Below are 16,533 nucleotides of genomic sequence, written 5' to 3'. Positions count from 1 at the left end.
TATTATCACCTGAAAACTCGACGCGTTGCGGGCAGATGGCGCCAAATTGTATTGCGCATGTGTGGCCTGGGGCGCGCGAGGAGGGAAGGGCGGGTGCGACAGGCGCATGCGGGCTGGTGTCAACCACGGATTCGGTCCGGGCGCACCGGCGTCAGGCAGCAAGGTTGCGCGTGCGCACTGGTACCAACGCCGGTACGAGCCATGCGCATTGGGGGTCAATAGATTGGCGCCGGCCGCCAGCGCACGCGCACACTTACCGGCTGCTGGCGAACATTCGGGAAGGCGGCGTGGTCGATGGCGGTGCGAAGTGTCCGCAATAAATTGGCGTCAGGCGTGCGAGGAGCGCGGTGAGTTTCTAATATTTCGATGACAACAGATGTTTGGTTATGGTCGCGGGTTGCTTTTGTCGAGTATATTGTCTCCGGCCGTCGTGTTTGTTTTCTCTCGGCTCGGGTGGTGCACCACATTTTTTTTGCTCTGGGCGGGAGACGCCGCGCTTTTCTCCTCCTGTATTTAATGTGTTTGTTAGCAAGGGGCTGACTGTGGGGGAGGCGGTGGTGACAACGAGCTTGGCTGACGGCCAGCTGGCCTCACTCTCCCGACCCCGCCGGGCTGTGTTCATGAACCGGTAATAGGAGCCAGCGAGGACGTTCGGCCCGTTGTGTCCATTCCAGCTCCCGCTTAGTGAAATTATCTCACTCCCCGTCCTTACCTTTTGACGCTGCAGGTCCGCAGGTGAGGTGGATTGGCCATGTTAAATTGTCCATAACATTGGGGGGGGGGGGGATGTCCAGCCTAGGTGGATTAGCCGTGAGAAATGCAACGTTTTGTGGGGGTGGGGGACGTGGCTGGATGGGATGGTGTTCAGCATGGACTGGATGGGCTGAATGGCCTGCTTCCACACTGTGGGGATCATTTTTTTGTGTGTAATAATCTGTGATTGAACCCATCTTCTCCACTGTGCCATTCCAGATCAACGAAACGTAGAAAATAGGAGCAAGAGCATGCCATTTGACATGATTGTGAGAAATCATAGAATCCTTAGAGTGGAAACAGGCCCTTCGGCCCAACAAATCCACACCGATCCTCAGACTATTCCATCCTCCATAACCCACCTAATCTACACATCCCTCAACACTATGTGGTAATTTAGGATGGCCAGTCCACCTAGCCATGGACTGTGGGAGGAAACCAGAGCACCTAGAGGAAACCCACGCAGACCCGGAGAGAATGTGCAAACCCCAGACAGTTGCCCGAGCGTGGAATTAAACCTGGGTCCCTGGCACTGTGAGGCAACAATGCTGACCACTGAGCCACCGTGCCACCAATACCTAATCGCTAATCTACACAATCGCTAACCACTTACACCGTGAAACATTCTGTCACTTGCTTCTATTGCCGCTCCTCTCAAATTGACGTGCTTTGGTTCTGTGTTCTTTTATAGTAATTTTACAGATTCTTGGGACAGTTTCTGTGTCATCTGTCCAGATTTCGTTTGGAGAAGGTTCAACAACAGCAATTTGGTTGCTTTACACAACCACTGAAAGGGCCATTAACTACATTAACCACACATGTCCCACACTAACACAGGCATACACCACACTTTCAAAACACCACATATTCCCAAAATGCAAACTAAAACTTGAAAGTATTCTCAGCTCTTGAGCTCCAGGGAGCAAAAAGACAAATTGTGCAGGACACTATTTAGCAACCCACAAACAAAGGTGTATTCAAACCACACCACAAAGAGTTAAGATAACAAGGTATAGAGTTGGATGAACACAGCAGGCCAAACAACGTCAAAGAGTTAACACTTCTATACACCTGGGCTCCGGTGCTGTTTTTTTTTCAGTTATAACTGTTAGCCTATTTTTTCGGGAGTCCTAATTGTGCTAACATGTTAAGTGCAGATCCAAATTCAGAGTCTGCTGCATTCCACCCCCGAATACAGAAGGTCTCCAGGGCATCAGGTTGCTCTTCCATTCTCTTGCATATTTTACAGAATTGCATCCTTGTCACCGAAAAGATCTTAGATCACAGGTGTATCCAAGCAATTCTTTTTGGACCAGTTAAATGCAGTTAAGAGGAGACTCAACAGTAGCAATTTGCTTAAATATGACCACATATTGAGTAATAATAAAACATCAAAAATGGACATTTATTAAGTAAATAAAAAATGAAAAAGAGAAGAAAACAATTAAGCCTTGCACCGTTTTTCCTGTCCTGGATCCCTCCATCGACGGATGATCTGGAGGCTGAGATTGTTCCCAGCACTGTTCGCGATCCCGGTCCGAGGTGAAGTCCAGCAACTTGGAACAAAACTCAATGTCTTTTATACAGTAACAAACAGCCAGCCCTGAAAACAGTAAATACGATAAGCAAAACTGCCGGCTGGGTCAGCTTGGCACTCTTCCGATTCCCTTTATGTAGAAATCTAAGGACTATCAGAGGAGCCAAGGCCACCTTACATGTTGACCAGGAAGCAGTACCGTGATTCTGCAAAGCCCATCCAGTACCGTTTGCTTAACATGCAAAAGCGAAGGCTGGAAAATAAAGGAATCATCAAACTAGTTTGGTTTGCAGAATGGGCAGCACTGGTCATACTGATTTTGAAATCTCCTGGGTTAGTTCGCCTTTGTGGGGTTTTAAGCAAGCAATAAGCCGCTTCTTGCGGCTGCATAAACGACCAGTCCCTCAATTGACGTCTTGTATGCAGAACTGGCAGGGCTGGGGGGGAGCTCTTTTTCACGAAGCAAGACATGAGCCATGTATACCTGCCCGTGCAACTAAATGAGTCCCAGAAATATACCACAACTGATACCAACCAGAGTTTGGACTAATATACAAGACTGCCATTTGGGGTATCATCAGTGTGCGCCCTTTTCCAGCAGATGATGGAGAACATTTTGCATGGTCTACCCCAGGTTGCCAGTTTACTGGATGATGTGCTAGCAACAGGGAAGACCAATAAAGAGCATTTGGAGAACTTGGACATAGTGCTGATAGGCACAAGGCAGGCGTACGCCTTAGAAGGGAAGAATGTGTGTTCCAGGTACCCAAGAACCGTCGTATTAAGTGACTTACTTGGGCTACGGAGTAGATAAGACTGGGCTACATCGGTCAGAAGATAATGTGAGGGCAATCAAAGGTCACCCACTTCTGTACCTGTGCCTAGGACTTCCCTTGGGTTGGTGAATTATTATAGAAAATTCACATGTAATTTGCCCTCCATCTAGGCACTCTTACACCCGCTATTGCAAAAGCATCAGTCTTGGAAATGGTCACATAATCAAGAAGTAGCCTTTAGGGAAATTAGAAAGCAGCAGTCATTTCTAAGGTGTTGGCCCACTGAGATCCCAAATGAGAGGTGGTGCTGACATGCAATGACTCCCCATATGGTATCAGGGTACTGTTGGCTCACTGGTGGACCAATGGAGAGGACTGCACGATAGTGTTTCCCAGACTTCGGCTGACGCTGAATGCAAATATGCCCAGATGAAAAAAGGTTTGGCAGGCATATTTCTTGTGAGAAAGTTTTACCAATACCTTTTACGGGTGTGAATTTATAATAATAATAAACCACGAACCCGTGCCCTGCTGCTGACAGCTTCTGGTTGAATTCAGTGGTGATTCTTTATTCTCAGCGCATACATCATCTGGGAGGCCAAATGTGAGTGCCTTGAGCTGCCTCTGACTGGTGGATACATCACTGATGGTGCCTCCCCCTGGAAGACTCCATTCTGGTTTTAAACTTTCTGGACCTTCTGATCACTCCTTACAGTATTCAACGGTGGACACAAAAAGATCCTGTTCTGGCAAAACTGAATAGCTGTTGGTGATGGCAGAAACAAAAGGGCCTTCTCAACAAGAGTGGAAACATTTCTGGATGAGACCAAATCACTGTAGAGGGCGGCATATTATTATGGGGAGCAGGAGTGATTGCCCCGAGTCAAGGTCGCTGCCGGATGCTGGCTGAATTCCACCAGGATTTTCCAGAATGAAGATGTTGGCAAAAAGTTACACCTGGTGGTCAGGATTGGATGCAGATATAGCCATGTTGTTGTGACAGTATGCAGATGCCAGCAAGGATGAACATAACTGCCAGCTGCTTTCCCACATTTGTGGGAATTGCTAGGTAAACCTTGGACTCGATTTATTTATCAACAGTGCCAGCCCTTTCATGGGTTCAGCATTCTTGGTCATTATGGGTTACCATTCGAAATGATCAGGCATGCATAGAATTCATTTGTCACATTCAGGCATAATGACTCAACAGCTGTAAGCATCGTTTGCAACACACAGCCTTCCAGATGTATTGGTCACTAACAGGGATTTTGAGTACTTCCTAAAGTCGAATGGTATTTGGCATGTAAGGACAGTTGCATCCGTCCATTATCCAGTGGTTCTGGCAGAAAGAGCAGTACAAATGTTGAAGACAGGTTTTTAAAAAAAGCCTACAACTTTATTCAATATCAAACTGTCCAAGTTCCTGTTTGATTGTAGGGCCACCCCTTAGGCAACTACAGGATAGCTCCAGCAGAACTGCTGATGGGCAGAAGACTCTGCACCAGGTTAAACCTGATATTCCTGAACCTAGGGAGTAGGATGAAATGGTAGCAGGAATGCCAATACTGGCAGAATGCCTCCTCTAGGTGAGAGAGACAGTTTTCTTCACGGGATAAAGTTTGGTTTGAAACCACGGAAATGGCCCTGCATGGATACAAGATAAGATCGAAGTGAGGCCAGATCCCATGACATATGAAGTTTGGGGGTGGAGGGGGGTGCGTGAGACAGTCCTAAACAAATGGAGATCACATGAAAGCTGTTACCTCACAAATGGTGCAGTAGCAAAACAGACCAGGCTCACCACTCGTTGTGTGAAGAAATATCTCCTCATCTGTGTCCTAAATTGTCCAGTCCAAATCCTCATTCTGCTGTGATCCCTGGTTCTGAACACATCCACCATCAGGAACACCCTCCCTGCATCTGCCCTGTCTAGCCCTGTTCGAATTTTATAAGTCTCTATGAGATCTCTGCATCCTCGTCACAGTTCACCTTCCCACCCAACTTGGTATCATCTGCAAACCTGAAGATGCAAAATTTTGTTCCTGCGACCATTAATACATATTGTGAATAGCTGATGTTCCAGCAACATGTCTGTGGCACCCCACTAGTTAAGCCTGCCAATTTGGAAAGGACCCATTAATTCCTACTCTTTGTTTCCTCTCTGCCAACCAGTTTCTTATCCATCTCAATAGACTTGTCCTAATCCCATGTGTTTTATGTGAGACTTCGTCAAATGCTTTCTGAAAGTCCAAATATACTGCATTGACTGGCTCTCCGTAGTCAACTATACTGGTTACACCTTCATAGAATTCCAACAGATTTCCACTTCATAAACCCATGCTGACTCTGTCTGATCCTCCCACTGCTTTCTAAAAGCTGTACTACGAAATCCTTAATAGTGGATTTGAGCATTTTCCCCACTACTGATGCTATGCTCACCAGTCGATAATTCTCTCCTTTCTGTCTACCTCCCTTTTTAAATATTGGAGTGATATTAGCCACTGTCCAATCTGCAGAGTCTGTAGAATCCTGGAACATGACCACCAATGCATCCACTATTTCTGGAGCTACTTCCTTAAGTATTCTGGAATGTAGATTATCAGGCCCTGGGGATTTATCAGCCTTCAATCCCAGCGATTTTTCCAGCACTGTTTCTCTACTAATATTGACCTACTTCAGCTCTTCCTTCTGACTAAACCTTGCATCCTCCAACAATTCTGGTAGCTGATTTGCGTCGTCTCTTGTCAAAACAGAACCAAAGTATGTATTTAGCTCTTCAGCCATTTCTTTGTCCCTTATTATACATCTCCTGTTGCTGCGTATAGGGTACCTACATCTGTCTTTACCAATATCCTTCTGTTTAATGTATCCATAGAAACTCTTAACACCTATCACTACACCATCTCTAGTAGGACTATCCATTGTACTAATGCAGAAGACTCACCTGGGAGCACTTTTAAAAATTTCACCTTATCTGATCTTTTCATGCTGAGGTGATTCCAGTCAGTGTTAACAAAGTTGAAATCCCATACAGCTATAACTGTATACCTTTCGCAATTTTCTGTCATATGCCTACATATCTGCTCAGCTGTCTCCATCTGATTGTGAGAGTTGATTCCATAATTGATCGAGTGGAATAGCATTTATTGTCACATGCTCAAAGAATAGAGTGAAAAGTTTATACATGTCAGTTATAGCACCAACTTAGATGCAGGAATACCTAGCTTTAGTTACAAGATTTTAAACAATAGAGAAATAAAATGTCCAGCATTACGGGGAAAAAAAATATTCAGTACAATAGACCATGCTCGCACCTAGCTTCCAGTCCGCACTGGGCCCTGACACCACATGATATGCCATGCCAAGAGGCCCCTACAGTAGGAGGTCACTGCGCCAAGCCATGAGGTTGTCATGATACGCCAGGAAGCCCCAATGGGAGGAAGCCACTCTGCCAGGCCAAAAGGTAGCCATGCCAGGAAGCTCCTGCTCCACTCAGGAGTTGCTGTACTGGGAATTTGCTGCGCCAAGCTGAGAATCATCACCAGAGACTGGGAATCATCACTGGAGGCCGGAAATTGTCACTCACCAGAGGGCTGGAGTTGAAAAGAAGAAAAAATAAATCGCTAAGAGGAGGAAAAAGAAGAAGAATGGGCGGAACGGACGAACTCCAACTGGAGCATTCTGGTGGAGTGGACCTAGGTTATGTCATTTTAGTGTTCTTGTAAGCTTTCTTAATTTTTGATTTGTATTTTCTTCACAGAGAGAGATAACAAGGTGGGGGGATCCATTCTTTCAGTTTGCAGTCTGTGTGTTTCACTTTCTGCATAGGCACTTGCAGCTTTTAACGCTCAACAAATCATAGGGCTCAAAAGATTGTCAGTGCCACTCAGTCTCAAAATCTTCCCCTTTGCTTCAAAAGCATTGTTCTGTGCAGCTCAAAAATTTGCAGCAATTTATTTTCAAGTTGCAACACTTGTATTTCAGTTAAATGGCAATTAATATAAGTTTTAGTTCATTGTTATAAAACAGGAATATATGGTTTCTTACTTCGTCAACATACTTTGGATTGCTATTGACCAGAAACTGAACTGGAAGAGCTGTGTAAATACTGTGACTACATGAATAGGTCAGAGGCTAGGAATTCACATGGTGAGCAACTCACCTTCCGTCCCTTCAAAGTCCGCCTACAACCTTTGGATTTTAACTCTCTCAACCAGCAGTGCACAGTGGCAACATTGTGTGCCATTTACAAGATGCAACAACTTGTCAAGGCTACATCAGCAACTTCCAGACATATGACCTCAGTCACTTAGAAGGATGAGGCCGACAGAAATGGGACCACTATCACTTGACTGAAAACTAAATTGCCATTCTTTCACTTGCAGTGTCAAAATCCTGGCTAAGATAACAAAGTGTGGGGCTGAATGAACACATCAGGCCAAGCACATTTTAGGAGCACAAAAGCTGACGTTTTGGGCCTTGACCTTTCATCAGAAAAGGGGGATGGGGAGAGGATTCTGAAATAAATAGGGAGAGAGGGGGAGGCAGACTGAAGATGGATAGAGGAGAAGATAGGTGGAGAGGAGAGTATAGGTGGGGAGGGGATAGGTCAGTCCGGGGAGGACGGACAGGTCAAGAAGACGGGAAGAGGTTCTAGGACCGAAACGTCAGCTTTTGTGCTCCAGAGATGCTGCTTGGCCTGCTGTGTTCATCCAGCCCCCCACTTTGTTATCTTGGATTCTCCAGCATCTGCAGTTCCCATTATCTCTGATCAAAATCCTGGTGTTCACTTCTTAACAGCACAGTCACCAGACCATTACAGGTCAGTTAGCTCACCTGGCTGATCACCTTCTTTGTCACAGATTGGAATTAATTCCTGCAGCTGCTGAGGTTACTATGAGTATTTTCATTGTCAATCTCAATCTCTCCTCTCACTTGAGGTGAGATGGCCCTTAGATTAAATGACCATCAGTTATCCCTCTTTAGTGAGAGAACAGCCCTAAGATCCGGTAGGACTCTGGTGACTTACTATACCACATGAACTGTGGCAGTTCAAAAAGGCAGTTTTCTATCTCGAGGGGAATTTGGAATTGGAAACTAAAGCTGGCCTTGTCAGTGATGTCTGCATTTTATGAATAATATAATCTGAAGTCTCCAGAACATTGCAGAATGGCATAACTGCACTTTGAGTTTGTATTACAAGGTGATAATTTCCAAAGTATTGAACTTTTCTTCAATGCAGAGACAATGTATGTTGGCAGCTTCACCATAGCTAACACAGCAAAGTCCAGGTGAAATTTGTGGGTTGCGGAGGTCATCAGGGAGGGTTTATCTTTGTTATGTGCACAAGATTATAACCTGCACGCTTTACTAAAAACCTTTGTGCATCCTAGACGTTGGCGTACAAATTTCACTTTTTTATTTTGTTGCTGTCATCTGTAATAGCCTTGAGGTAATTTACAAATAACCTGATTCAAATATTCCATCATATTCAACATGTGTCATTGTATTCCACGTTCAATTCCCTTAGTAGCCAAAGGAGTCAGATTTTCATTGACTTCAGTCAAAGAATATTAAATCACTGCGTAAAAATTGTTTGTTTCGGATTTGGTTTTCATCAAAGTCAGTGTTTCTTGGTTTTTATGAAATGTTTAATGGAAAGGGTACTTTATATTTTTAATAATCAGCACAATTAGTTTTTACTAATCAATACCATTAGTTTATGTTAATTTGCTCTTACTTTACTAGTGAGAATTTAAACTACTAAGACCAAGCTAAGTAAAATTGGTGACACCAACAGCATGGGTTCAGTTCCCACACTGTTTGAGGTTGCCATGAAGGCTCTGACTTATCGATCTAGCCTTTTGCCCGACTCATAGTGTCCTTCAGGTTAAACTCACCGTCAATACTCTCTCTAGTGAGAGAGCAGCCCTAAGCTAATTGGTCTTCTTGAATATTCCTGCCAGCATTTCCATATTTGAAGCATAATATCAGTATGTTTGAATCATGTTAGTAAGATGTCATTAATCAGTTATTCTTCCTGCAGATGACCAAGCAGTCGCGATGATGTAATAATTTGCCAACATTTATGTTCGCAGAGAAACTCAATTATAAATTTCCAACTGGATAATTTTGTTTGTAAGCAGAGTTGGGTGGGAAACAGAGATTATTGTTTGGGTTTTATAGTTCTTTGAAAATTATTGTTTTACTTTCCTGGTCTCTATTATAAATACCTGTTATGGGAATGGATGTTAACCTTTTCCTGAATAATGGCACTTGTCATGATTAATGTGATTCCATGCCTCAATCGGTGCTATTGTGATAAATATCCCTTTTATCTATTGATTAAAATAAATCTTTCTTTTTTAGGAGTATTATTCCATGTATCTGGAATCAGAATCCTATGTGAAACTTAATATGAATTCATTTACCTGAAGAAGTAATAACAGAAACGATTTGTGGATACAAAGTTGAAAGGAGATTTTACGTTTTAAAATGAAACAAGAGAATATTCCAAAAATATAGAACCTGTTTTAGATTGTTGTAAGTACTGATGGTGGGCCTCTGAAAAGAACTGAATGACTTGCATGGCAGAAGTTGGGTCAAGTTCATAGAATCCCTACTGTGTGGAAACAGGCCCTTCAGCCCAATAAGACCACACTGACCCTCAGAGCATCCCATCCGGGCCCATTCCCCTATAACCACCTAATCTACACATCACTGAATACTATGAGTAATTTAGCATGCCCAGTCCACCTAACCTACACATTTTTGGACTGTGGAAGAAAACCAGAACATCCGGGGGAAACCCATGCAGACACAGGGAAAATGTGCAAACTCCGTACAGACAATCGCCCAAGGGTAGAATCAAACCTGGGTCCGTGACGCTATGAGGCAGCTGTGCTAACCATCTGGGTAATGGCCATTTATTTGTATGCTTTGCAAGAAGGAAGTGGTGGAGTCATAGGGATCTATAGCATGGAATCAGACACATTGATCCAACTTGCCCATGCCAACCAGATATCCTAAATAAGTCTAGGCCCATTTGCCAGCATGTGGCCCAGATCGTGCTCAACCTTTCCTATTCATATACCATTCTAGTTACCTTTTAGATGTTGTAATTGTACCAGCCTCCTCCACTTCCTCTGGCACACCATTCCATACATGCACCACCCTCTGTGTGGAAAAAGTTGCTCCTTAAGTCCCTTTTAAATCTTTTCCCTCTCAAAGTAAACCTATGGCCTCTAGTTTTCGACTACACCACCCTGGGAATTGTCCTTGTCTATTAGCCTTTTCTGTGCCCCTCATTTTATCAATCTCTATAAGGTCGCCCATCAGCCTTGGGCGCTCCAGACAAAATAGTCCCAGTCTATTCATCTTCTCTCAATATCTCAAACCCCCCCAACCCTGGCAACATTATTCTAATTCTTTTCTGAACCCTTTCAAGTTTCACAACATCCTTCCTACAGCAGGGAGACCAGAATTGAACACAGTATTCCAATAGTGGCATAACCAATGCCCTGGTCAGCCACAGCATGATATCCCAGCTGCTATGCTCAATGCACTGACCAATAAAGGCAAGCATACCAAGCATTCCTTCTTCACAACCCTGACTTACCACTTTTAAGGAACTATGAACCTGCTCTCCAAGGTCTCTTTGTTCAGAAACACTCCCCAGGACCTTGCCATTAAGTGTATAAGTCCCACCCTGATTTGTCTTTCCACAATGTAACACCTTATATTTATCTAAGTTAAACTCCATCTGCCACTCCTTAGTCCATTGGCCCAGCTAATCAAGGTCCCATTGTACTCTGAGTTAACCTTTGCTGTCCATTATACCTCCAATTTTAGTGTCATCTGCAAACTTACTAAGTTTATGTTAATTTGTTCTTATTTTATGTTCACATCAAAATCATTTATATAAATGACTAAAAGCAGTGGACCCAGCAATGATTCTTGTGGCACACTGCTGGCCACAGGCCTCAGTCACGAAAGCAAACCACTGGTACAATTACAAAATTTAAATATGAATAAGAAGTGTTTAGAGGGATATGGGCCAAATGCTGGCAATTGGGACTAGATTAATTTAAGATATCTGGTTGGCATGGACAAGTTGGACGGAAGGGCTGGTTTTTGTGCTGTTCATCTCTCTGACTCTGACATTTCTCTTTATCTTACCCAAAACATCTAAATCCTGGAACATTAAGTTGCCAGTCTGTGCCTCTCACAACCAGCTCTCTAATGACTACAACATTGCAGTTGTATGTGTAGGATTAGGTTTGTTTCAGATATTTCCTAAACTATGTAACATAATTTGTATTTTTCTTTTCTGGAATAACCTTTAATCTTCAGTCGTTAGAGATATATAAATATGTTCCATGATTGACCTTCATAGAAATGCTTATTACTTAGGGCCATTCAAACTGCCTGTCACTCGGTGATCTGACTTGTCTAGTGTTATCGTCGGCTGGGGCATGTTCACATTGGTAGTAATTCTACTTTTTGTTTATAAGTACAATTATTCATAGTTTAGCATGCATGCAGGCAAAACGGTGTGCCATAGGCTAGAAAGTTTCATTTGTTGGAGTTAGATTGCTGTTCATTCTGTTGTTGTACATTCCCTCTTTAGGTGTTGACAAAGAATTGGCAACAGCTATTCCTGAAGAAACAAAATTCAGCATTTCATTGTACACAGAATCAACTCTACCTGCAGAAGATATTACACAGGTGCATCCACATCAACCTGATGAACAAAATTGCCAGTGCATTCTATTTGCAGGAAATTATGTCAGGTTGCTCCTATAAATTGGTGGCAAACCTTCACTTCCTATAGTCTTAATACAAAAAAAATGCTTAATATGCCATCAGCATTTGAAGATGTTGAACTCATACCAAGACAGAAAGTGAGTAAAATCCAAATGTTTTGCCTTTTAATCCATTAGATTCTGTCATCATTCATGTCTTTTAAAAATGTGCCTATTGTTTGTCTTTGAGGGAATAACAGCGTACTAATCCTTCAAGATGCTACAGTGAATTTTGTTAAATTAACATAAAATAAGAAAGTAACTTTTGTTAGAAGTTGTAAAATGCTTCAGTGAAACTTGCATGTGTTCTGCTTTTAGCTTAATGCTCATCGTGGTTCAAGTTCGGATTCAAGTTAGATCTTCCTGATGGATATTCATTTTTTTTAGCGGTCCTCTTCATTCTTGAAGCTGTTTGATTTTCGGGGTAATGATGCAAAGAAATTTTTGTTTAACTTATAGAGTAAAATATATGCTTATTATTAGAAAATCATAATCCAGTTTGCTTCTTTCAAACAATTAACAAGTTGAACTCAATAAGTCATGAAAAATTTACTGCCAATAATCTGCCGTAATATAAGCATGCTCGTGAGACGTTGTCTGTTTAACGATTTGACAACTTGTGTAAGTGTTGATTTAGTGTGTGTCTGATTTACTCATTTACTGATAATGAGACAGAGTTTATCATGAGACATGGTTTATTATGCTTGAAACTCAAGATATATACACATGATTCCGTGAAACCCATTTTTCTCTGTATTTTCTGATTAACTTTACAGTTCTTAAATTACTCAGTTTTCTGGTTCGAAATCTGCTTTGGAAGCACAAGATGGTAATAAAGTTTATACAACCCCAGTTACAGTTTGTGAAGCTGAGGTTGCAGCTGAGGTTCCTGCTTGTTAGACTGATGTTGTCTTTGGAGTGTCAGCCCCTCTAGTTCAAATTGCTCTTTTAAATACAGCTCTGCAATTTATCCTGAAGTACATTGGTTTACTATTGTTTACTATGTCAGCATATCGATTACTCCATGTGAACTGGTTTCTGTCCAGAAAAAAATGTTACAAAAGGCAGTTTTGGATATTTTAATTTCCCTATTGATTAGGCCAATCCTAGGACCTGTGCTGACAGTGCTGCCGAAACTCTGATCTACCACTCCATCCGAACCTCGCAGCAATGTCTCATCAACATCTATTCGTTATAAGCAGTAAAGGTAAATAGCTTGCATATCTGAGATAATAGGAACTGCAGATGCAGGAGAATCTCAGGTAACAAGGTGTGGAGCTGGATGAACACAGCAGGCTAAGCAGCATCTTATGGGGAAGAAAGTTGACGTTTCGGGCCTAGACCCAAGGGTCTAGGCCCAAAACGTCAGTTTTCCTGCTCCTAAGATGCTGTTTGGCCTGCTGTGTTCATCCAACTCCACACCTTGTTAGCTTGCATACCTGTTTGGCCTGATCCAATTTGACAGTGAATTTTGCAAGCTCAGATCATGGAACAATACAGCGCAGAACAGGCCCTTCAGCCCTCAATGTTGCGCCAACCTGTGAACTAATCTAAGCCCATCCCCCTACACTTTCCCACCATTATCCATCTGCTTATCCAAGGACTGTTTAAATGTCCCTAATGTGGCTGAGTTAACTACATTGGCAGGCAGGGCGTTCCACGCCCTTATCACTCTCTGACTGCCTCTGACATCTGTCTTAAATCTATCACCCATCAATTTGTAGCTGTGCCCCCTCGTACAAGCTGACGTATTCATCCTCGGAAAAAGACTCTCACTGTCCACCCTATCTAATCCTCTGATCATCTTATATGTCTCTATTAAATCCCCTCTTAGCCTTCTTCTCTCCACTGAAAACAGACCCAGGTCCCTCAGCCTTTCTTCATAAGGCCTTCTCTCCAGACCAGACAACATCCTGGTAAATCTCCTCTGCACCTTTTCCGATGCTGCCACATCCTTCCTGTAATGAGGCGACCAGAACTGCACGCAATATTCCAAGTGAGGCCGCACTAGTGTTATGTACAGTTGCATCAGTTTCAGCCTTACTGTTTCTGTTCCCTTCCCAGCATGCCATTCTATTGACCAATTTTTCTTTGAGGTTTCCAGAAGAGCTGTTATTTATTTAAAAGGGTCATTCCAATACCTACAGTTGCAACTGTGCAGATATATGGCTATTTACTGGTCTAAAAGTGTTTCTGAATTTGATTTTTCCTAACAACAGATTTTGTCAGATTTTTTTCTGCCTGTTGAAACAGATGTATTTTGTTGGATCATGCTGTCCTTTATTTAATACTACTTGAATGAAGATGCTGGAAGTGATTTTCACAGTACACTCAGAATGGCAGAGAGGTTGATAGTGAGTTTTGAGAAGATTTGTAGCTCAGGTTGAGGTTCTGGATGTGAGTTTGCTCGCTGAGCTGGAAGGTTAGTTTTCAGACGTTTCGTCACCATTCTAGATAACATCATCACTGAGCCTCCGACGAAGCGCTGGTGTTATGTCCCGCTTTCTATTTATCTGGTTAGGTTTCCTTGGGTTGGTGATGTCATTTCCAGTTCTTTTTCTCAGGGCATGGTAGATTGGCTCCAAGTCAGTGTGTTTGTTGATGGAGTTCTGGTTGGAATGCCATGCTTCTAGGAATTCTCGTGCATGTCTCTGTTTGGCTTGTCCTAGGATGGATGTGTTGTCCCAATCAAAGTGGCGTCCTTCCTTATCTGTATGTAAGGATACGAGTGATAGTGGGTCATGTCGTTTTGTGGCTAGTTGACGTTCATGTATCCTGGTGGCTAGCTTTCTGCCAGTTTGTCCAATGTAGTGTTTGTCACAGTTCTTGCAAGGTATTTTGTAGATGACGTTCATTTTATTTGCTTTCTGTAAAAGACCCTATACAGACAACAAATAAAACGAACGTCATCTGCAAAATACCTTGCAAGAACTGTGACAAACACTACATTGGACAAACTGGCAGAAAGCTAGCCACCAGGATACATGAACGTCAACTAGCCACAAAACGACATGACCCACTATCACTCGTATCCTTACATACAGATAAGGAAGGACGCCACTTTGATTGGGACAACACATCCATCCTAGGACAAGCCAAACAGAGACATGCATGAGAATTCCTAGAAGCATGGCATTCCAACCGGAACTCCATCAACAAACACATTGGCTCCAAATCAATCTACCATCCCCTGAGAAAAAGAACAGGAAATGACATCACCAACCCAAGGAAACCTAACCAAATAAATAAAAAGCGGGACATAACACCAGCGCTTCGTCGGAGGCTCACTGATGATGTTACCTAGAATGGTGACGAAACATCTGAAAACTAACCTTCCAGCTCAGCGAGCAAACTCACATCCAGAGAGGTTTTTGGTATCAATGTGGACTTCACCAGTTTCAAAATCTCCCTTTCCCCTACTACATCCCTAAACCAGCCCAGTTCATCCCCTCCCCCCACTGCACCACACAACCAGCCCAGCTCTTCCCCCCCCACCCACTGCATCCCAAAACCAGTCCAACCTGTCTCTGCCTCCCTAACCGGTTCTTCCTCTCACCCATCCCTTCCTCCCACCCCAAGCCGCACCCCCAGCTACCTACTAACCTCATCCCACCTCCTTGACCTGTCCGTCTTCCCTGGACTGACCTATCCCCTCCCTACCTCCCCACCTACACTCTCTCCACCTATCTTCTTTACTCTCCATCTTCGGTCCGCCTCCCCCTCTCTCCCTATTTATTCCAGTTCCCTCCCCCCATCCCCCTCTCTGATGAAGGATCTAGGCCTGAAATGTCAGCTTTTGTGCTCCTGAGATGCTGCTTGGCCTGCTGTGTTCATCCAGCCTCACATTTTATTATCCAGAGAGGTTGATGTTGTGTCACTTATATACACTGTCTAGATTGTAGCAGTGTCTAGCAGTTTCAGGATTATGCTTTGTTTGAATAAAATCAGAGGTTCTCCATGTTTGAGTTATGGGAGTAACTCAGCAGATGGGGGTTCATAAATTTAATGGCTCTAAGTAACTAAAGTGTGAAATTGGCATTAAAGAATGAGCACCCTGAGGAATATGTTAGGATTAAGTAACACAGCAGCCAATTAGAATCAGTTTTTTTTTAGTGACTGAAGGACATGGGCATCGCTGGATGTATTTGTGTCCATTTCAGGCAGGAATTTCATTTATAGGCTTTTCAAAAAATGGAATCAACCACTTTATGATTGTGCCTAGTTGTAAATTAATTAGTCAATGATGAGTTAATGTCAAGTATCAGCACCCAGATGTAACGTAGAAGTAGTCACACCATCTGACCATATTTGTAGAATGTTAGAGTATAATTTGAAGACTGTCATTACCTAAAGCAATATTCTTCTCTTAATTGACCATACCAAAAAAAAGTTATAATATTAAAGTTAATTTAACCCATGTCACTTCTCCACTCCCTCCACCCTGTGATTCCATGCCTTTTCTTTTCCTTGTGCAATTTAAAGTTGATTTCTTTTTCATTCTGCAATTGTTTCTGATTCGGTAGTCTTTAACGTCACTCTGCCAACCTAATCCTGCCAAGCTCACATTTACCTTGTGGATTGGAGTAAAAATCTTGCCTAAGAGTTGACTTTCCCCCACTGTTTTGATCCCAAATCCTTCATTTTTTTAATATAAATTTGTGCT

General features: G+C 42.9%; 1 long non-coding RNA gene across 1 annotated transcript; it reads left to right on the top strand.

Annotated features, from left to right (window-relative positions):
- The first annotated feature begins 265 nt into the window (after positions 1-265).
- LOC125455281 (uncharacterized) lies at positions 266-12,287 on the top strand. The gene is made up of 3 exons (XR_007248206.2): positions 266-347; positions 9,436-9,609; positions 11,696-12,287. It is a non-coding gene; the product is annotated as an uncharacterized LOC125455281 (long non-coding RNA).
- The last annotated feature ends 4,246 nt before the right edge of the window (positions 12,288-16,533 follow it).

This window comes from Stegostoma tigrinum, chromosome 10, assembly GCF_030684315.1.
Source record: "Stegostoma tigrinum isolate sSteTig4 chromosome 10, sSteTig4.hap1, whole genome shotgun sequence".
Taxonomy (NCBI): Eukaryota; Metazoa; Chordata; class Chondrichthyes; order Orectolobiformes; family Stegostomatidae; genus Stegostoma; species Stegostoma tigrinum.
The sequence above is the reverse complement of the archived record's forward strand: the minus strand, read 5'-3'. Positions and strand labels throughout refer to the sequence as shown.